General features: G+C 40.2%; 1 pseudogene; it reads right to left on the reverse strand.

Moving 5' to 3' along the window:
- Nucleotides 1–181: 181 nt before the first annotated feature.
- LOC144773194 (metal transporter CNNM3-like) lies at nucleotides 182–8,035 on the reverse strand (annotated as a pseudogene).
- Between the last annotated feature and the right edge of the window lie 16,441 nt (nucleotides 8,036–24,476).

The following is a 24,476-nucleotide window of genomic DNA, read 5'->3' on the forward strand; positions in this document are numbered from 1 at the left end:
ACTAAAAATGGGGTGGGTAGTAGTGTTGTGTAGGCACAGAAGCTTTAGCTTGCAAAACACTCTGAAACTAATTGGCTGGCCATTGCAAAGGTACAGTAAAAAGTAAATAGCATCCAGTGCTCTCAAACACCAAACCGTGCTATAAGCAAATCCTGGTGATCAATGTGCGGGTCTACAAGACCTAGATTTTGGCCTCACCTCTCTTGAACTCCTCCAGCACGGTATCGAGCTTGGTGACTTTAAATACAAAGTGCAGTGGGTGGTTGTAGAACTTGGTGATGGTGCTGAGTGGCGTTCAGTCATCGGATCCACCGTTCCAAGGTCCTTGACATGGTACACAGACAAAATATCGAAAATAAAATATCGGAAAGACAAAATATCGAAGTTAAAATATCGAAGTTAAAAAATATTGGGAAGCAAATATATCGGATACAAAAATATCGTAATAGGTAAGTAAGTAGAAATATCGAAAAAAATAATATCGTATGACAAAATATCGACAATACAAAATATCGTGTAGTAATGGAAAAAATAAATAGTGTAGGAAAAAATATAATAATTGTAAATAAAAATTTGATAAAAAGGTCTATATTAAAAAATTACAATATATTTAATATAAAAATATTTTAAAAAAACATATAGTTTTAGGAGCGGGTTATTGGGTTTATAGGGGATAAGGGTGGGAAGTAATTTAAAAATAATTAATAAATTAATATATATTTGTAATTTTTTTTATTAATAATTAATTGGTAAATAATTAATATTAATTAGTTAATTAATTAATATAATTTTGTACATTATTTTATATAATAATTAATTGGTAATTAATGAATATTAATTAGTTAATTAATTATTATAATATCGTACATAATTGTACAAAATTAATAATTGGTAATTAATTATTATTAATTAGTTAATTAATTAATATAATTTTGGACATAATTTTAAATAATAAAAAATTGGTAATAAAATAATAATAATAATTAATTGGTAATTAATTAATATTAATATGAACTAGTTAATTAATTAATATAATTTTGAATATATTTTTAAAGAATAAATAATTGTTAATTAATTATTATTAATTAGTTAATTAATTATTATAATTTTTTACATATTTTTAAATAATAATTAATTGGTAATTAATTAATATAAATTAGTTAATTATAATAATTAGCTTCATTTAGTTTAATATATATTTTTTACTTATTGTAAATTATTTTGGAAATAATAATATTAATAATTAAATTTATTTCTTTACAGCTAATGTGCTAATATATTAACTTTATTGTTATTGTTAATTAATAATTAATTTGTAATTACATAATAATAATTATTTTTGGGTAAAGGAGTATTGTTAGAGTTCAGGGTCAGTTTTCAGTTCTTGGTTAAAGGGGTATTTTTAGGGTTCATGGTCAGTTTTCAGTTTTTGGGTAAAGGGGTATTTCTTGGGTTCAGGGTTAGTTTACAGTTTTTGGGTAAAGGTGTAGTTTTTGGGTTCAGGGTCAGTTTTCAGTTTTTGGGTAAAGGGGTATTTTTAGGGTTCAGGGTCAGTTTTCAGTTTTTGGGTAAAGGGGTATTTTTTGGGTTCAGGGTCAGTTTTTAGTTTTTGGGTAAAGGGGTATTTTTAGGGTTCAGGGTCAGTTTTCAGTTTTTGGGTAAAGGGGTATTTCTTGGGTTCAGGGTCAGTTTTCAGTTTTTGGGTAAAGGGGTATTTTTAGGGTTCAGGGTCAGTTTTCAGTTTTTGGGTAAAGGGGTATTTTTTGGGTTCAGGGTCAGTTTTTAGTTTTTGGGTAAAGGGGTATTTTTAGGGGTCAGGGTCAGTTTTCAGTTTTTGGGTAAAGGGGTATTTTTTGGGTTCAGGGTCAGTTTTGGGTTTTTGGGTAAAGGGGTATTTTTAGGGTTCAGGGTCAGTTTTCAGTTTTTGGGTAAAGGGGTATTTTTAGGGTTCAGGGTCAGTTTTGGGTTTTTGGGTAAAGGGGTATTTTTAGGGTTCAGGGTCAGTTTTCAGTTTTTGGGTAAAGGGGTATTTTTAGGGTTCAGGGTCAGTTTTGGGTTTTTGGGTAAAGGGGTATTTTTAGGGTTCAGGGTCAGTTTTCAGTTTTTGGGTAAAGGGGTATTTTTAGGGTTCAGGGTCAGTTTTGGGTTTTTGGGTAAAGGGGTATTTTTAGGGTTCAGGGTCAGTTTTCAGTTTTTGGGTAAAGGGGTATTTTTTGGGTTCAGGGTCATTTTTAATTTAATGGACGCTGGATTTGGTATAGTAATAATTAAATTATTAGAGACCAACATATACTCACATTTAATATACAGTGCAAAATTTCTGATAAGATTGTTACATTATAGTAAGATAATGATACAAATAGTTCAACATGATTGTAGAAACATTATTTTTATTTATGTTTCACAAATAAAATGTTATTTCATTACAGAAATCTTTTTATTACATTTGGTTTTATAAACATATTTTATAAACACAATGATAAGCAACTATACAGAAGCATTATTATTTTCATACTTTTTGTACAAAATGAATATTATTTATTATCTCTTACATATTGTAATTTCATAAAGAAATGTAGAAATAACAAAAGTATTTTTTACACTTTATTTCAATACATAAAATATTTATTATGTAAGTCACATATTTTTAACACATTTTTCTATTATTATAATTTTCGACAATGTAGTTATATTTCTATACATTGTTAATATAAATATTATTCTTTTCATAATATGTATTTATTACATTCATTTACATATTTGTTAATCAAATCATTGTAGGATTAAAGTAAATATTTCTTTACAATAATAAAAACTTAATGTTCATTTTTGCATATTTAGTGAAGTATATATATTATATTTTATACTTGGGACTATTTTATTGCATTTGGGTGCTTTATTTTGTAACCGGGTAAGGTCATTTTGGGTTATTTGGAAGAAGGGCTGATCGCGGTTGGGAGACACTTCACGTCGCTTCAGGTAAGGTTTATTTTATATGTTTTATGTGTATTTTAATGATGTTTTGAGATTAGTGACCTTATATTTTGTGTTGTTGAATGTGAGGGAGGTATGTTTTAGATTTCGAAAACAGATAATTACTTATGGTATATACACGTAGTGTTAGTTAACTCATTATATATAGAGTGAATTTTAGTCTTTTACGGTATATCTACAAGTGAAATCATCTATTTTAATATGTTTGTACCTAATTACTAGCTAATTAATGTGGGTGGGAATGTCTGTTTTCTATGTTTTTGTCATAGGTGTACGCTACATTGGAAGTTCCGTTTTTTTTAAAGGAAGTGTTTGTTTAATTCAACACTGCTTTACAAACACTTCTTTACATTTTTCGGTTTTGCTGGAGCGATTCTTTCTATTTTTCAAATTTTTCGGGTTTTTTATGCTTATTCGATGGCTCTGGATAACGTGGATGTCTTAATTTTGGAACAGTTGTATTTTTACATTTTTTTTGGGTTAATTTGGGACTACCTGGATTACTTTGGTGGACAAGGAGGTTATTGGATTGACAACATGATTAGTAAGTCCTTGCTTTCTTATTTTGTGTGGGTGGGTAATGTTATTTTTATTATGGAATAGTTTTTTACTTGTTATTTAGTTTTAATGTGTGCATATATTATAATAATATCTCTATATATTGCATACATTAAATACTTTAGAAGCTCATGTTACATATTTTTCCATACTTAGGTGATACTTTTAGTGTTTTATAACATTTTGGGAATTAATTAGAGTAGTGTTTTGGCAATGATATTTAGGTATTCTATGCCTTTTGTACTAGGGTAAAGTTTAACTTGTTCTTCCAGGTACTTGTGCATTTGTTTATTTTGCTTTGATGTTTTAGGGACAAGTTCAGTTACAGATTGGTCCATTCTAAATTCCTGGTAGCTCTGTTCTTTCTGTAGGCATTTAATGAAATGTTCTAGAGTAGGTTTGGTTCTGCCAGTTGATTGTACAAATGCATTGTGCCAACCTTCCACTGCATTGTTAGTTTTTGAATGTCCGTTAAGGGTACTTCTGTAAACGTTCCACCAGGGTATGAGGAATTTGGGATTTCGTCTGTGGCCAGATCTGTGGAGTCTGCCTACCCAGGTGTCTTCAAAGTAGTCGAGAAATGGACTTAATTTAGCTCCATTTTGTTTGTAGAAGGGGCTGTCTATAAGAATGTTGTAGTGTTCAGCTACGTCTGTTGCAGGTACATAAGCAAGTGCAATGAGTTTTTTAATTTGGAAAGCAAAAGATGAGTTTGTAGCATATTCGACACTTAGGGTAGTTTTTTGAAGGTGTCTCCATAAACACTGGTTTAAATGATAATAGCAGCCTTGAATGCAGGTATGGGGGTGGATTTTTATGATAGTTGAGAGCATTGCTTGCTCAAAATCAAGAATGATACTTTCAGGAGAAAAATCATTAGTTTTTTGTTTAATTATATTTATTAATTCCATATATGTGGAATTATTTTTGTTTGGTAATAGTGCATATAGCAAAGGTATGTTGCAGTTGTGGTAGAGGCCATGTATTGTGTATAATTGGAAAAATGGTTTGGGACAGATGTTAAATGTTCCATCCATCATCCAATATTGGCTTTGCTGCAGTTTAACTAAATTCATACTGGTACCAAAAATTATAAGCCTTTTGTCATTGTTTTCGTTGTCGTAAACTATAAATGGTTGTTTATTTAAAGTTATTATTTGGTTAGCAGTTAAATTTATATCCTGATATGTTCTGGGAGATGGTGTTGTAGAAGTAGTAGCTTTTTTAGTTCGTACTATAGTTCTTTTTAAGGAGAGGATATTTGGCATTTGAGTTGTGGCAGTTTTTGGGATTTTAGGAATGGCTTCTTTTAAAATGACATTTGTTTGCTTTTGGGAACCTGTACTAGCTTCTTTTATATTTTCCAAAGCTGTTCTAACTTCTATTTCAGTAACATTAGGTGGATGATTGTGTTCCCTAGTATACAGTACTGTAGCTTCTTTAGTTGTTGCTCTGCCATAGCACTTGTTAGAATAATATTTACAACATTTCCAATTAACTTGCATGCCATATTGCTTTTCTTGTGTATAAGTGTAACCCATGTAGCATAGTAATAGTTTTCCTTTCTGGCTGGTCACAAATTCGGCTCCTTCGGTCATTTTGTACTTTGTATATCTATAAAATGTATATATAATAGTTAATGTCAAATTAAATGTGATAAATAATCTATGTTAGTGATAAGTAGGAATGTTTATACTTACGTGTTTTTGAATTTACAGCACAATTAGGAGCTGCTTGCTTCTTTAGTTGGGGATAATTGTTTGTGATGTTGTTGTAGCTGTTATGAAAAACATGAAAGTAGTATATTATTAATTAATGTTTCGGTACATTTGCAATGTTAGAGCTCATTTCTACTACAAAAGTGTATCTTCATGATTCACATTGTGAAGATACTTACATATTTTTTTAGGTTGGTCTTTGCCAGTATAGTTGTTTCTTCAGCTTCTGGAGAGTAGTTTGTAGTGTTATCTTAAATAAAAAAGGAACATATGTATTAGAATAATCACCATGTTGGTATGTTTTTTAATAGATTATCTGGTAATTATGTTCTTTAATATACTTACTTTGTGATTATTATCTGTATTATTCAGAATGTGGAGTTCTGTATTATGTCTGTATATCTATTCGTTGTGTTTGCTCTGTAAATAAACAATATATAATAGAACATAATTAGAACAGTTCTAAATGTTTGTATTGTTTTTCCACATTTATTTCAGTTGCATAATACTTACGTAGTAAAATGTATTGGAGAAATAGTACTGATGTCCTTAGTTCATTAGTAGTGCAGTTTTCAGTAGTAGAATCTACAGAAAAAAAGAAATATGTGGGGCAAAAGTCATTATTTCTGTGTGTTTAGATTTATGTGCACATAATGAATCAATGTGAAATTACTTACATAGTTATTAGAATCTGTATTCCTAGGGTTTGTTCACAGTTATTTTGAGTAGAATATTCAGTACTCGTTGTATCTAAAAAAAATAGTTTCATATAATTATTTAGCATGTTAAGTAGTATGAATAGCAAAGGGGCACTGGGTATTTAGCAGGTAAGTAAGTAGTATTAGCAAATAATGCATTTTCTATTTTATTTACTTACTTAGAAGATGTGATAGTAGGTTGATAGTCTGGTTCTTCTAGTTGTTGTGCAGCAATTCGGATAGAGATGAATCTCCTTCAGTGACTTTTGGCAAGTAGTTTGTGCTTAGATTTTAATTGTTTATATAGGGGAGTGTCAGTAGTAATTACTTTGCTATTGGTTCATTTAAAAAATTAGGTTTGTGATTGGTTAGTTAGTATATTTGAATTTCAGTTGTGATTACTTTGTAATAGAAGTGAAAAACAAAAACAAATTATAAAATTATACAAAGTAGTATAGAATATTTTTATATGTGTAGGTGATATAATTATACCAATAGGTTATTTTTGACAAATTAATAGTGTGTCTATAGTATTAATTTAAGTATTGTGTGTTTATTTAGATGTGAAAACATATAAAACGTTAATTAATTATGCAAACAGATGCATATAAAAAGTCGATATAGCTGATAATCCGATATTGAAGTGCACGATATTTTTGATGTCGATATTATAGTTAATGTCATTATTTTTTGTAGATAGCGATATTTTTGTTTTCCGATGTTAATGTAGTCGATATAAAAGTAAACAATGTTTTTGTATATCGATATTAAAAAATCGATATTTGTGTATATATCTAGTTAAGTATAGGAACCCGATATTTTTGATTTCGATATTTTTGCTCCGATATTTTTGTACGTCGATATTGTGAATCTCGATATTTTGTCAGACATTCCCTTGACATAGAGGATGTCCACAATTTTATAGCTCTTTCACTCATAGACAGAGATGCAAGTATAGCCGCTCTGCAAGATCTGTGACAAGGTGCTGAAGTCACGCATGGCACTCAGCATGAAGCAGTTCTGCCCCGGCATCAGGGTGCCCTTCACAGTCATATTCCTCAGAGCATCTTTGCTGAACTCCTCCTTCACAAACTCGTTGTAAGACTCACCATTGTGCATCATGTCCACCACTTTATCTGACAGCAGGCATGGACTGATATTGTGACGGAAGGCCAGATTCAGCAGTTTGCCAAGTTGGAAAAGAAAGAAGGAAAGTAACGACCATACACAAATGTCAGCCAGAGGGTGCAGACGCTCAACTCTAGGACACAGTGTGAACCGAGAGCTGCTGGAGCCAGCTCACCTGGCAACAAGAGACAGCCCACTGCCAAAAAGATGGCAGGCACTGGTAAACCCAGTGCCAGGTACAGCAGGATATCAGCTGCTGCATTGGCCACCACTGCCAGGATTGATGTGGCAACGAGGGCCACAGTGCCACATCGTTGCAGTCGCTCCAGTCACATTGCATTGCATCGCTCTTTCTGGGATCCACATTAGTGCAGTACATGCAGCTCTACTAGTTCTAAGCTTAAGGAGCTAAGTTGCAAGCCATGTGCATGACCACTGCCAGAGCTGCCAGGATGCCTAGGAGCCAAGGTGGAGTACTTGGAGCCAACTTGCCATCAACAACCACCACAGCACCAGCAAAGGTATCCCAGGGCTGGTCCAAAGCTGTCCTTTTGCAAATGTGATATAGCCATGCCATCTCGGACAGCCTCAGTCACCAGTCCCCAATACCCTCACCATTCCTGTGGTTCCAGCTGCAATAGCCCCTCATCTTGGGGCCCCAGTCCCCGGCAAGCTGCTGCTAGACCACCTCCTGAGAAACCCAGCCAGGCCCAGGACGCATTAGGTAGTCCCTCTCCATTAAGGCGAAGGCTGAAGGAGCACCCAGGGGCACACAGATGACACCCCAATGAAGGATGCACTTTGGAGATCTTAGAGTTGCAAGCCCAGCAGCTCAGGGGGCGGGGCGGGCGTCATTGGGCCTGTTGGGAGCACAGTAAGCACCAGCAGCCTACAACTCCAGTCTCCTGATTCCATCATAGTATGGCTGCCCAACACCATATTAGGTGGAGCAGAGTTGCAAACACACCTCGCCCACCCATTCAACTCTCATTGGTCCAAGAGGGAAAGAGAGCCACCAATAAAGAGAGGGGGGTCGGATTAATAAATTGTAAAGACGCTGAAAGGAAAACAGATTAGATATAATAGGATTGGTACATTTTATTTTTGCAGTTTATTATCCGGCACGTGTCTCTCTAAAAATTATAGTTAATTACATCACATAGGAAAAATCTGTCAGACCGAGTTTGCCGTGTCAAAATTATTATACAAGTGTGTCTGCCTTCTGACACAGCAGAAGGAACCAAGAAGCCCTCCCCACAACCAGAGACGGACTGCCAATTTGCAACATGAAAAATATAATTTTAAAAAACCAAAATGGATTTGGGTGGGCCGTGTTATAGGGAAGATATGCATCCGCCATTATTGAATCTCAAAAGCAAGTAAAACAAGGGGTATCAAGACCCTGGCCCTGGGGTCCACACATGCCATGGCTAGTACGGCTCATTCACCTGCATTGACAATCAACCCCCCTGTGAAATGAAGCGCAAATTGGAGGAAAGCCCGACAATCTGCTATGTAGCTGACCTCTGACAGTTATGTTTCACCATTTCCTGTCTGCAGGGAGTGTTCATGTTATGTGGAGCTGTAAATCAGGGAAAGTGAGATAGAGAGTGAAATGAGGAATAACCTACAGGCCACATTACAGAGCGTCTTCCTCAACTCAGCAGAAAGGTGCCGGTTAATAATCGCGGCACCAAGTAATGAAATAGAAAAAATAATCTATTTCTTTACCTTTGGTATAATCACGCCACCCGCGCTTTACTTATAACATTAAAAGTAAAGCGCGGGTGCCGCAATTATACCACAAGTAAATAGTCCTGCCAAGTATCATGCATCAGGTATGACACGCATTTCAGTGCAGTGTTCCGCATCACCGCACTGAAATGCATTGTCACGCATTTTGCCGATTCGCCAGCTCGCGCCACCGGCGGCGCTTGTGCATGGCTCCTGCTGCTCAGAGAGATGTGCTGCCAGTGCCAGCAGCTGCTCTAGTTCACAAATAGTTAATTACATGTCATGGCTGCTCTCAGCTCATGGCTGAGTGAGAACGCGGCAGCGCTAGTCTGCTGCAGTCAATGTAACAATGCTCGTACTGGCTCCAGGCTGGCGACGCAATTTCCTGCCGCGCTGCGACTTACGTTTGACACACAGGTGCTGTCAATTAATTCGGTGGGGGGGGTGGGGCCGTCCTCTCAGCACAATGCTATAACTGGCTCACAGCCAGACACTCACCAGGGGCACCAAGTTGATTCACTGATGCAGGCCTGCCAAGTATCACGCATCAGGTGTGACGCTCACACATTTCAGTGCGGTGTTCCGCATCACCGCACACAATGCAATAACTGGCTCACAGCCAGACACTCACCAGGCAGACCCTCAAGGATTCCGCGATTTCGCGGTTTGCCGCGAAATCGTCACTTTTGAAAAAATGCAGCGATTTTTACAAAAGTGCCCGCGAAATCGGCACTTTTGTAAAAATGGCGGGATTTTTACAAAAGTGCCCGCGAAACACCATTCTTCCAACAATAGCCCTCATCATTTCCCTGCATTTTTTGATTCTCTAGCAACTCACCTCAGGTTCTCTCTGTTTCCATCCTCCTCCACCCTCCCCTGTAGCTTCCCCATTTTATTGATATTATCTCTAAAAGAGGTCCTGGTTGTTAGTCGTGCTGCTGCCTTCTTAAGATGCTGTGGGGTTAGGTGGGGAGGGCCAGGTAGATCCCATCACAGTAATCAAGCTGTGATCAACACAATGCTCCATCTGCAGATTCACACTTGCACCAGCCAGAGGGAGCGGAAGTTATATCACACACAATTTGACTCAGGTAACATGACATAATTGACCCTTCATCCCTTCCTTTGCTCAGCCTCCTAATAGCTGCTGGTGGGCTGGGGGTAGCGAAGGAGTGGAAACTGCAAAAGTAAACATAGTTTTACATCCTGAGGCCAGGGTCACCGAAGGGCAGGGGCTTGTGTACTTTCTGACACCTAAATGATGTCCATTAATGTTTGTCCTCTGGTATGAATCACCAAAATCCAGCTTCAGTCACTGACTGTTATGATTTGAACAAAGGTCGTCATAAATCAAGTAAGGAGATTTCTCACCCGTGGGGCGATGCAGAACCACCTCTGCCTTGCAGAGGGTCTTGTAAACCCCGCTGATAAATGTGCTGCTGATGGAACACCTCATGCCCCTTTTCCAGTAGGAACAGAATCGTATCCAAAATGCCAACATTTCCCAAAGGATATGCAGACCAAAAAACAAAAGAAACGCTCATCCGCCACTATATCGTATATCAGGCTGCTAAAATCAGCTGTCATAGTGCATCTGGGGGACATATAAAGCGCCGCATGCTGTAAAATTCCCTTCCAGACATTTGCAGTGGCCAGGGAAGAGAGGGAAGGGGTGGGATACGGTGAGGGACAAACGGATGAGCTGTAAATTGATCACAAAAACACAGGAAAGATGAGTAAGAGGAGCTCATTTCTTAAATAAGGTTGTTTTCAGGCCCTTGGGCTTGAGACCTGGGTCCACCCTAGCCAGCAGTTTCAGCCTGGGTGTTTACAAAGAGCATTTCACATTTAATTAGCTGGAAAGGAAGCTCCTACACCCATTGAAATCCTGTCATTAGTTCTAACAGCCGATTATTTCCCTGCATGGACAGGAAGGGATGAGGCCTTTACATCTGGTCGGGCTCCAGCTTTCGTGAGCCCAGCCCCTCTGACAGAACCTGGCCTGGCAGCAACTCTCTCTGCTAAAGAGAGCGAAACCTTTGCTCTCAGAAAGCTACGTCAGAGCTGGAAATGGTGGCAACACCCTGCTCTGCGGCCTCTCAGACTCCACACCAGCCCCTTAAGGTTATCCTACCCTAGCACATCTCATCCATGGCCTAACAATATATAATCACAATGCCCCATCTTGATGGAACTGTACTGGTTCCCTTACCAGTCTGCACATTGCATCTTTTACAGAACCATCTCGCCAGCATCGCTGCCCATCTGGTTGCCAAGCTCACCATCTCTGGTGGCATTTGGGCCATGTGGAGGCAGGACACAATTATACAGGAGACATAACATTGTGCAGAATTAAAAAGAAGGCAACAGATCTTGTCCACCAATACACCCAACATCAGGAACAATATCCTGGTGTCCATCAGGATCTCCCCAACCCTGGTCTAATTTAGAAAAGAGTGGGAAATGTACTTCTTTAAAGAACGTTACAGAAAGTGACTCAAATTGCCATGAAGGGCCTTCTCATTTGAGAGGAGTTCTGGCCATCTTAGTTTGGGCCACTCAATATTACAGGTGAGGCAGGGAAGAGCAGTATGACTGGAGAGGCGGCCACGGGTAGGAGCATTCTGATCTTTACCTTCTCTCCAGCAGCTGCCATCTCCCCAAACACTAGCATCAGATCAAACTCTCCCATTATATACATGGCCAGCTCCTTAAAGCGGTCAACCTGCATTATTTTTAGAGGCTGGGAAAGTTGTGATCAATGATGTAGTGTCTTTGATATGTTTGCTCGGACCCTCGCGGTTCTGGGCGGACTCTAAACAGGAATTACATAGTCTTCTGGGAGGTGTTATGGTGCGGTTATGAAAATTCTGATGCAATGCATACAGAGTGTGATCATTTGTTGAAGAATAAAAACGTCTGTTACAGAGCTCCATCCATGTGTGGTGTGTTCATTGGGAAAACGCTACAAATGCCAATAGGGAGGCGGTCATCTAAGTGTGCAGCTGAAGCCTTTTCTGTACTGTGACTGACAGCATAAAATGAAAAGATGCTGCAGACTAGTCTGACTGAAGAGGCAGATACAGTGTGGGAGTATCGGGCTTGCGGTGTACAGCCGCCCTTGCTACCAATCAGGCTCCTAGCATCGAGATCGGCAAGCACTAGACAAGACACCTACCAGTGTCATGTGTTTCCTGCATGGCCCATTGTAGTTTTCCCCATGTTAGCCTATTTGTGCACATTGTAGGCCGCATTTTCATTTGCGCACTGCTATATAAACATGCTGCTGTTGTGCTGCACTGTACTTTCACATGGAATCTTCATATGTTTTCGCTTTCTGTTCTTTTCCTGCGATTTAGTCTGAACATTCTAGACAAAATCAAACATCAATGCCCCTTGTTAAGCTATCTGGTCAGACACTAGCATTTAAACATCACAGACCACAAACACACCAGAGACTAACACACACAGACCACAGACACACCAGGGACCAACACACACAGATATCTGTGTTTGTTGTAGGAAAAACCGCCAAATAAAATGCTGCTAAATTGCCGCTAAATGTTTATATTTGTGCCGCTAAATTTCCATTTTTGTGCCGCTAAATTTTCTAATCCATGCCGCTATATCGTGGGGGGTATGACCAGGGGTGCCAAGGTGATTCACTGATGCAGGCCTGCCAAGTATCACGCATCAGGTGTGACGCTCATGCATTTCAGTGCGGTGTTCCGTATCACTGCACTGAAATGCATTGTCACACATTTAATGCCACTCTGAAACTCTATGCTAAGCAGGGTGCCAGTGCGTGCCGCCCGGCTGTGTTGCTCCCCGCAGACGTACTGCCAGCAGCTGGGCTCAGTAAGTTAATAGTTAAATGTCTGCTCTCAGCTCTGGAGCGGCTGAGAGTGCTACATTGTAACAAATCTGCCCGGAAGCCAGCCCCATGTTGGCGCCATGCGGCTTTCAGATGCACGTGACGCCACACTGAGACTGACTCACTGATTGTGCTCCAATTAACAAGGCCCTCAGCAGTGGTTGCTCCTGGCTGTGGTACACCAGGGAGCCTGGGTCAAATCTGGATACTCATAGTAAAGTAAAGTGCGTACAGTAAAAGGAGGATTATAAAATAATACTGTAAAAGCATTCATATGGTTTCTGAGCCATATGATACTTTAAAATAGATAAAATATATACATACATATATACATTGACTAATCGTACTCAACTGGTGCTTCTAAATACGCCTACCCCGGTGTACCTGACCTAAGCCTAATACGTGGGAAGGAGTAAGTAAATAGCAGTTTAAGTTAAGTTTGTTTTGCCAAGAATCTGACTCAAGAATTCTCTTCAAGGGTTTAGTCAGTTCCGTACCTGGGTTAATAGAAAGCAGGAGGTCTGGTATCTCCCTCTCAGGACTCGATATCCCAGTCACCCGCAAGGGTAGGCTGGAAACGCCGGAGCTGGATTTTCTCAACAGGAGAAAAGACAGCGTCTTTCTCAGCGCGTCAAAAGGGAGGGGCAGCGTCCGTGGGCTCTCGCATCAGCTGGGCTCTCGGGCAAGTAGATAGCTGCTCCAAAATCACCACAGTGTGTTTGCTTAAGGCAACGTTGGTATATTTATACCTGAAAGGTGCCTGGGTTTGACGTAAGGTTGAACATAAGACGTCAATAAAGATGTCACTAAGAACTGGCCGTTCTTACAGTGCTTTACAGGAGTTCTAGGACAAAATCAAAACAAAGGCAAGGGGGATTTCCCAGGTTGCTGGGTCAAATCTGGAGGCCGTAGTGCCTCGTAACGTCCTGAAGGAAATGGAAGTGAGGTAGGTCAGAACAGAAACGCCGGGGGACTCAATCTGAGAATCAAGTCCTTGCCGCGCAATAGAATAACTCCCCTCCCCCCGCAGCATTGCTGGACCAGCGGGGACGGCGGCCAGATCAAGACCAGTGTCAGTGACTGATTAATTTTTGTCACAGAGACACTCATGGCCGCCGCGCATCAGAGGCATTGACATCGTGGTGATGTTGATCATTGCCTGCGCAAAGTGGTGCGGCCGAGCGGGGGACCAGTCAGTGATTCAGTCTGAGAGAAGGTTGGCGAGTGCATCATGCAGGGTGCTGCAGCTGTGCGGCCACGGGTCCTGACACTCCCTGAAAGTGATTTAGTTCCAATGTATTAGTTCTATGCGTTTTTAAATGGAATGTCCCAGTCCTGCTGCTGCTTCCAGTTTTTGTGGAGGCACTGAGTTTTTCTTTCAGACAGGCCCCTTGTTGTTCCGGGTCTTTGCGCTAGTGTGGAGTTCCGGCTTTCAGGGCCCCCTCTTTCTGAACCCTCAATTTGCTTTTGTAGTGTGTTTATCTAGGGACCTGAATCGATATTTCTATTTTATACCCTTGTCCGGTTATAATCAATAATATCCATACAACGGCATAAAAACCCTATTCATAATTCAGTCGTAGCACATGCTGTCACATTAAGCAAGACTACTCCTCCAGCCCCCTAGAAAGCACACCGAGTTCTCTAAACAAAACCAAGCCTCCAGCAACCTGTGAAATCCCCCTTGCCTTTGTTTTGATTTTGTCCTAGAACTCCTGTAAAGCACTGTAAGAACGGCCAGTTCTTAGTGACATCTTTATTGACGTCTTATGTTCAACCTTACGTCAAACCCAGGCACCTTTCAGGTATAAATATACCAACGTTGCCTTAAGCAAACACACTGTGGTGATTTTGGAGCAGCTATCTACTTGCCCGAGAGCCCAGCTGATGCGAGAGCCCACGGACGCTGCCCCTCCCTTTTGACGCGCTGAGAAAGACGCTGTCTTTTCTCCTGTTGAGAAAATCCAGCTCCGGCGTTTCCAGCCTACCCTTGCGGGTGACTGGGATATCGAGTCCTGAGAGGGAGATACCAGACCTCCTGCTTTCTATTAACCCAGGTACGGAACTGACTAAACCCTTGAAGAGAATTCTTGAGTCAGATTCTTGGCAAAACAAACTTAACTTAAACTGCTATTTACTTACTCCTTCCCACGTATTAGGCTTAGGTCAGGTACACCGGGGTAGGCGTATTTAGAAGCACCAGTTGAGTACGATTAGTCAATGTATATATGTATGTATATATTTTATCTATTTTAAAGTATCATATGGCTCAGAAACCATATGAATGCTTTTACAGTATTATTTTATAATCCTCCTTTTACTGTACGCACTTTACTTTACTATGAGTATTGCAATCGTGGCAATTCATTTCTCTTGCATGAGGAAGAAGACTGCTCAATAAATTACACCTTTTATTGAAAACGCCCGTCTCTCTTTTCTCTGCATTCTGGTGAAACTAAATACGCACATTTGACTGAGTGAAATAGCTGTCTTTTGTATTCACACGACTCTAGAGATACACTCTTATTCAGGGAGAGCAAAGTTGTCATGTTTTACTGTTGTCAGAAGCTAATCCCTTCTTGTCTATCCAGGGAGGTTGAACTCCTCCTCGTTTATTCGAGAAAGTTTCTAGTGACCTCTGAGCTAGCTGGCAAACCTTAAGTCTAATATAGTCAGTAGAGACCTAGTTAACCTCAGTCCTACGTCTACACTGCTGAATATATTATTCCAATGCGCAGAGCCTATTGAGAATATAGGAACTACACTACATGGTGCACAACATTTGGTAAGGCGATAAATCTAACGCAAGACGTTAGAGTAACTCAGTCGTGCTTTTTCACACAGACCCTTTCTCCCGTAAATACTCCAAAAGACGTCTGGAGTGGGTAAAAGGGTAGAATCCGCCGGAACTTAGTAGGAAGAGATTTCTATGTATAGTTTTTGGTTTAGTCAACGTTGCAGGATACAGTGTTCCAAAATATTGTGCACCTAATCTTTGTTTCCTTGAAACTTGATCTGCAACAAAAACCTTTCTGTTAGTAAAAATGTCAGAAAGTGAAGACGAAAGGGAGGCAGCTAGAATAGCAGCTCGACTCCTAGAGGATGACAAAAGTCTCCTACAGAACGACCCGAATGCTATACTCATTCGGTCAACATAAGAAAAACTATAACTCTTAAACTTATAGAGAATGGACTAACATCGAGAGGTGGTATAGTCGTATTCGTATTTGCGGCCCATGAATATCGTCAGACAGAGGTATTCTATTCATAGATAAACTTTCCAGCAGCAAACGCTGTCACACATGAATTCCACTATTACAAAATAGAGGAACCTCCGGAAGAGTACACTCCTTTCGAGGAGGTGGAAATCTCATTAAAATACCAAGAGCACCTGCTCTGGTTTAAAGGCGCCCTATAACATAATAATCACATCACCAGGCTCGGTCCACTAGGTAGACCAGGAGCAACGTGGCCAGTTCTAGCCAGCTACACACCACATCCTGACATAGAAAAAATGTCAGACCGGGAACTTTTAGCACAGCTAAAACAACTGATTAAAATACATAGACAATTAGTCCAATATGTCATGCGGACTTCAACAGTCCAACCAGCTATTAACATTCCACAGCTGACCCCTCATCAGGGGAACACAAACAAAATTACACCACAGAACATACAATCATGTCTGGGTAAAGTACCTATAAAACGGGAACAAATTCCATTCTGGTTAGCACAAAAAATCACTCAAATAGAGGCAGTATTTCTGGATACTACCCCTACTGAGAAACACAGAACCCTGACTATCTGTCTTCCAATGGGGATCGCACCACATGTAGAGGACTGTGACACTTGGGGCACAGTCTTTGCTTCCATTTACACAAAAACACATGGTGTTCCGTCCATGGCGGTAATACCAGATGTGCTAGGACAGATTCAAAATGAATACGGTCCAGAACCTGCTTTAACTCTGGGTATGAAATTACTGAAAGACTTCAAGCAGGTCTCGGCTATATTATTAGCCAACATAAAAAGAGAAGCAGCATCTGTGGCGATCCGCCAGAAATTGAAAGAAACAGATATAGCAGAACAACCATTTGAACTTGCCAGAATCATAGAAAAATCCTAGGAAGAACTAGGAAGAGATAGTTTGGGTGGGAAACCGGTAAAACCCCAACTAACTGAAAATCCTGAAAAGATATTTATTAAAAATAATCTAAACACTCCAAAAAAGAGCTGGGATGGAAATAAACAATCCACTCCCAAAGAAAAAAGATTCCAGTCCAGAGGAAGGTCTCCTCGGCGGAGAGAAAGATCTCCGGACCAAGGACACAAGTCTCCCCAGAGGGAGCCCTCTGAGAAAAGATACAACCTTAGAAATAGGGATAATTTGAAGAAACCTGATAGATATCAAGATATTGATACACGTCCCTCTCGATCTTTTCAGAATTCCTCGCAGAAATCGGAAAGAAGAGGACGGTCAGAACACAGGGAAGAGCACGTCAAGTCCAAAGACAAGGAACCTGCTCATCAAAGTAAAAAATTACAATTTCCAAAAAAGAAGGTAGCCAGTATTAAAGTAATCAAACATGCCGAGGATCCTGAGGACACAACGGAAAAACGGAGAGTGGGCCCAGACAATGCTAGACAGCGCAGCAGAAGTGAGCATAGCTTGCAAGATCCTGATGAATCATCTGGAGACAGTGGACACGAATGAATACATTCAGGTGGAAACTGCAGATACCAGAGTTAGCAAACCTCATAAAATATACGAAATAACATTACGTATAGAGGGAGATAAGACTAGGAAAGTAAGGGGTCTATTTTGGGATAACCTTTCCAAAGGCTATGATATCCTTTTAGCTGAAAAAGACTGGCCACCAGAGTTTGTCAGGGAGTGCCCTCATGGCGAAGAAATGATTATGCCTGCCTTCTCAAATCATATTTCGATTTATAAAAAGGCATTATATGCAAGAAAGTGGGCAGTAGCCCAAGCTCCTGCATTATACAAAAATCATGTTGGATGGGATGAGGACTCTCCTCCTCACAAAATCCAGTTAAAATGTCAACCAACTGCACAAAGGCAGTACCCAATTAAGCAAGAAGCTAAAAAACAGGGCAGTGAGATCTTAGATCAACTTGAATACCAGGGGGTGATTGAAACATGCACCTCGCAAATGAACAATCCTTTGTTTCCTGTCTCCAAGCCAGATGATTCATACCGTCTAGTTTTGGACTACAGACACCTAAACTCATGTTGCAAGACATTTGCAGTACAAAACTAACATAGTGCAGCACTAATGAATAACATCGTGCGCAAAAAATACAAAACAACATTAGACATCTCTAATGGATTCTTTTGTCAAAACATAGCACCGGAAAGCAGGTATTTGACCGCTTTCTCAATAATGGGCTCGCAGAAAAATTTCTGTCGACTCCCACCGGGGTTCAAGAATAGCCCAGGATTATTCTCAGCAAGGGTAACAGAGTTACTACAAATGTATGATGATGAGGCATTATCTTATGTCGATGACATCTATCTAACAGATGATGACTTGGATACTCACTTGAAAAGAGTGAACACCATAATACTTGGGTTCGCAGCAGAGGGTTACAAATTCAACTTTAAAAGGTCACGAATTGCCCATCTAACTGTCCTGTTTTTAGGATATGAATTATCAAGTGAAGGCAAAAGCCGAGCAGACAATTTCTTAGAGAAATGCGCTGTACTCCAAGCACCAAAAACGCTAAAAAACTTACAATCAATTCTAGGTTTCCTGAATTTCGGAAGAACTTACATTCTAAATTATGCAGAGAGGGTTAAACCTCTCTATGAACTAATAAAGCCTGATTTTAAACCAATCAATTGGAATAAAAAACACACAGAAATTTTGAGATCATTGCAAACAGACATGTTAGCTAAAACAAAATTGCAAACTCCCGATAACACACGCAACCTTGTAATCCGAGTCATCCCAGGAAGATGCGGATTCACGTACCTGACCTCTAATGAGGGAGAAACGGTACCAATAGCTTACAAATCACACTTGTACACAAAAGCTGAAATGAAATTTAGTTCAACGGAAAAAATTCTAACTGCTGTTCAGACTGCTGTAGCAAAAGAAAGAGCCCTTGCCCAAGGTAAACGAATAATAATCGTTACACCAATACCAGCCCTAGAAGCGGTAACAAAGGCAAGCATTCCGAATGCTAAAGCACTACATCCAAGATGGATCCAATGGGTTAATTCTCTTGCTGCCACAGACGTAGTATACGAATTTGATCCTAATTTGAAAACACAAGAATTTCTACAATATGAATATGAATGTCCTCTGCCAACCGAAATCCTGCCTCTAGAACATTACGGCTGTATAATATATACAGACGGATCAGCACAACCCGCAGTTGGGGGTAAACAAGCTTACAGTGCTGCGTGCGCGATTGTTAAAGGTCGTTGGCACGAAAATAAATTTAGACCACTGGTCACTAAAACGCAATCTCTAGGAGATCGTATAGCTCAGCGAGCTGAACTACTCGCTTTTAAGATGGCGCTTGAAAATACCGATCGCGAATTCCCCACACTCATAGTGTGCGATTCATATTACTGTGTTCAGTCTTATAATGAATACTTGCAGAACTGGGTTCAAAACGGTTTCAAAGATGCAAAAGGTGGCACAATCAAGCATAAACGCTTTGGGAACAAGTGGTTCTTTTACAGAAAGAACTACAAAAGACTCACGTGATACATACACTGAGTCATCAACGTGATGGCGTTCACGTTGCGGGGAATTCATTGGCTGATGAAGCCGCATAGGCAGCTGTGCAAGCGGCTTCCGTAGCTGCTATCACCCGGTCAAAAACAAAAATAGACAGCGAGATATTGCAAGCTGTCAGTGCTACAGTAAAAAATGAGATAAAATCACTCCCGAAAGGCTTTCCAGTAAAGTACTCATACATAACTGATGCGAATAACGTTCCATTTGCTCGAATACCTGGAGTGGGGGATAGGGCAATTCCAAACATGGAACATAGGTTAGGACTAATCACAGCGGCACACGAAGGGCTCGCTTGTGCACATGCTGGTGTTTCCGCCACAGTATCATTATTAAAACAGAGATATTGGTGGCCACGCATGAGAAAACAAACTAGGAACTATGTTCTAGAATGTGAAATATGCCAAAGGACGAAAGTTTCGACAGTGAAACGACCGGCACAAACACCCCTTCTAATCTCGGATAAACCATTAGCGTGCGTTTACCTGGACCATTGTGGTCCCTTACAAAGGGATGGTAACTATAAATATATCATGGTCGCAGTGGATTCATGCACGAGATTCATTTGGATGTGGCCCCAGCGCTCGGCTGACGCCAGAACTGTTATAAAAGATTTACGAGTCTATGTCGGCACATACGCAATTGGCATGCTACATTCTGACCACGGTCCTGCTTTTAGCTCTCGAGCTTATAAGGAGGCCATGTCCAGCATGGGCATTGCATTGCGGCATTCTTGTCCCTTCCATCCTGAGGGAAACGGGATTGTGGAAAGAAAAAACCGAGACATAAAGCAATCTATAACGGCAAGGGTATTAGGTTTGGGTGATGGGTGGGTCAAACATTTAACAAGTGTCCAACGTAGTCTTAACAATCTGCCAAAAAATTCTCTAAAAGCTTTCAGTCCGTACGAACTATTGTTCGGGACTAGAATGCATATCCAGGACCTTGATAGTCAGACTTCAGTGGTAGAAGAAAAATGCTTTGATATCAAAGATCGTTTGGCTATTTTACAGGACTTAAATGAAACAAGAAAAGACCTGAGCAACATAAAGCTAAAACAACAGCCAACAGCCACTGAAGAGAAACCACCTGTCCCAGAAAGGCCTGTCTGGATTCCAAATATTGGGGATCTGGTCAGAGAGAAGATCGCGGTGAAGAAGGAATTTGGGCCTTCTTACAGAAAAGCAGTACCTGTCTTAGCTGTCAACGGAACAAGATCAGTTGTACTACCGCCCCTTGCTGGTAAAAAGGAGAACCGAGTTGTATCCATCGACCTGGTAAAACCACAATCATGTGGCCAATAATAAGTAGTAGGCCCAGTGGACTCCCAAGAAGTAGCAGAACACCAAAACTTGCTACAATACAAGAGGTTCAAACTGAGAGACTAATCACATTTGATAAACCTACAGTGAATCAAAAAGGACTATGCAACAAAGCCATGGAACGTATGCCTCTTAAAACCCAAATTGAAACAGTTTGTCAAGAAACACCTGTCTACGACGATGTAGCCACAGACTATGCTAATGAAACAAAGAAAATTCCAAAAGAAAATAAAAATCCGTAGGCGATTCCAACAATTGACAGAACTGCATCTGGCTACTTCATCAATTTCAATGACTTTTCTGAGGATCCGAGCGAACCTGAAGAACAGCCAACAACAAAAACTTTTAAAGACAAAGCAACAGAACTCTTTCATCAACTCAAAGAAACCTATCTGATTTCTCCATGGATTGAATTTTGGACTGTGTTAGGTGTACTTTTCCTCCTGCTTTGGCTCATCATGGTACTTTGTTTGGGAAAATTCATTGAGGGAAAATACAGTACAATGGACACAGCAAGTCAGAACATCAACTTGGTCCTAAAGCCACACAAGTCATCTCACATCGAGAAAAGAGAACTATCATCAGTGAATGTCACAGCCAATCCAATACCCGGTGGGGTAGCTTGGGACAAAACAGATTACGAAATTTATGGCCCAGTCGAGCTCTTGAAGTATCCACACCAGTTTAAGGTTTCATTGAGTGACTTTGTAAAACCGAGCACATTCTCTGATGATTGGGACTTTGAAAGTATTAATGATATGATGTCAGATTTAGTAATGTCAGCAAAATTTACAGAACATGATTACTTACAGGGTTCATCAAATTATGAACAGATGTACTGCTACAATCACTTTGCACACCATTATTTGCATAAATCTGCTCAACCTAGAAATGTTTTTAATTATAATCAATGGGAACATTGTGCAACGCCACCAAAAGGTAGTTCGAAAACATTTTATGAGAAATTCCCATACTTCTCAGGGTTTAACACGAGTGATGCAGAAACGTTTTATTTCAAACTGTTAAATAAGACAGGAATGAAAACAATGCTGACAAATACTAAATTAATCTATTCGGAAACATTTTATGAAAAATTAGTACATTTGGTTTCGATTTTGGGAAAAATAACATTGAAACAAAAACCATCTGGGGTACCAAAGATTGGCAGGTCCAAGGTATAGAATCATTATTTAGAGCCTGCATGATCCCAGAACAAATTATATTCTTGAATGACACAATTCAACAGACAACCTGTCTTGGCCTAGCCAAAATTAAAGACTTAAACAAACCGTCTATTCCAAAGCCAACGCCTGACAGTAATAGCACTACAGATGTTGAGATAGACGTATCCCATATTTTTAACCAAAACAGAACACAGCCTGATTGGAAAAAATGGTTGATCTGGCCCACAGACACAAATAACTGTCAAGATAGATTCCTGAACAAAATACAGGGGTTCAAATTGACCAGGCCAGACCCTAGATACTCCCAGAGACAACATCCAGGGATAGTTACAACATTCAGTGTAGGGAAACTCTGCTTCGAATGGCTACAGAAATCCACACTGGCAGAAATTAAGCAACACTTGACTTTACTTAAAGACGGTGCTGACTTGCGTGATTTCATAATGGGACCACGTAAACAGCGTCAAAAATGTTTCATAGCGGCCAGTATATATGCAGCTTACAACGAAGCTTGGAAAGAAACGCAAATTGAAACAGCAGAAAAAATACAGGAAATTGACCGTATTAATTTGGAAAAATCACTTTCTGTTGTGGACAATGGGTTAATGACTCTGTCTTCCAGAATATATTCACTGGACAGTATTGTATCATCTGCTATAGATATAATAGAGCAGGACTTACTAATGTTACAACACAGTCAGTCCCAACTACGTTCTATTGTAGAGCTTGGCTGGACGTTACAAAATCTGCGTTCAGGCTACGTGCTCTGGCGTTTAATCAACACAACGTCATTATTCTCTATCTTTAACCTTACTGATACACAAATCAGCTTGGCACAAAAAGAAGCAGCATATACAATTCTGAGCATTGAAAAACTTGAGAGATTACCATTGACAATGTCAGAACGACCTGTCATTGAATGGATAATACACGGAATCATAACTATTCCGATAACAACTTTCCAATTTAAATTCTGTCAAGAGTATATACCTGCAGGCCAGTATGAAAGGTTGGGTAAAGGGTACATTAAGTCATCATGGAAATTACCTTACACACACACATGTTATAGTGAGAAGGAACAGAATGTATTTCTTAGTGGTAATAATTGTAAACGATCACTAAGTGGTATACTTCTGTGTCAAGGGATTCATTTGCATGGGGCCTGTGAGGGGACTTCAAATAACCTTTCATGACACCAGCATGGCACACCTGCAACTCGAATAGAGCCATTTTTTAGACGGCTTTCTAACGGGAGCTACATTCTAATAGTGGACCACAGATGTTGTGGCTTGGTGCCAGGAAAAGCTTATCTAGTGAGTGTCAGTTCCATGGTCACTTGCTGTATGCAAGTATTGTATCCTAACAGCACTCCAGACAGGGAGGGAAAAATGTGGCCCTTTTTGAATATCTCTTCTATTCGAATTGATACTTTAAGCAGAATGAAGTCTGTTCTTCTACAGACAACTGTGCCCTTGACGTCATCAAAAGAAACGTATGATCTTCAAGTTGCAAGGACAACGGCAGAGATACATACACTTTTATCAACAAATTGCCCCTTACATTTCGCGGAAATGCTAAACCAAATCCTAAACACGATTGATACCAGTGGTGTCCCACATGTATTTAAGACAATTTTTTTGGGACTGTTAACACCCTTCAAAGCAGTTCTGGGCATCTTTCCTAATTTTGTCCATTCGGTCTTTGGCGGCCTACCACTCCTGTTGGGACTCGTAGCAGGCATTTTTTTTTTGATTCTCCTGCTTCATTATGGCAAGCCATGTCACAGACAAGACTCCAGCAACAATGGAAGAAATGATCCTAGCTATACGCTATCGGGACCGCATAACTAAAGTCCTTGGATTAGCCCGGCTAAGAGATCTGAATATGACCTGGTTTCTTTCATTCAGACCCATCTGGCAGAATTGTATCTTACCTGTGCTTCGATTTATGCTATGCGGAGAAGAATGCGTGTTGGACGTCTGTCTTACACTACAATCAGCATGGCTTGGCAGTTCGGGCTGGACTGTTCCCATGAGGCACAGGGTCAGACTGATTTGCATATAGCCATGTCTGAACTGGGGTGGCAGAGTGGGCTAAAGAACGGTGATGGATCAAACCCAGATCTTTTGACTGGGTGTGAGTGTTTGATTGGTTCAGATGCTCCGTCCATCACCACCCCCTTTTGTACCGCTTTGGCCGCCATAAGTGTGGCAGGGTATGCTCAGACGTGAGTCCCTTGCTCACTTTGCCACTGGATTCAAGCAAGCCGGGCTGAAGACGGCTGTAATGCCAGAAACCGGTCCTCGGAAGCTTGTTTCCGGTCCAGGGAAGGCATGGCTTGGCAGTTCGGGCTGGACTGTTCCCATGAGGCACAGGGTCAGACTGATTTGCATATAGCCATGTCTGAACTGGGGTGGCAGAGTGGGCTAAAGAACAGTGATGGATCAAACCCAGATCTTTTGACTGGGTGTGAGTGTTTGATTGGTTCAGATGCTC

Source organism: Lissotriton helveticus, chromosome 8, assembly GCF_964261635.1.
Source record: "Lissotriton helveticus chromosome 8, aLisHel1.1, whole genome shotgun sequence".
NCBI classification, from domain to species: Eukaryota; Metazoa; Chordata; class Amphibia; order Caudata; family Salamandridae; genus Lissotriton; species Lissotriton helveticus.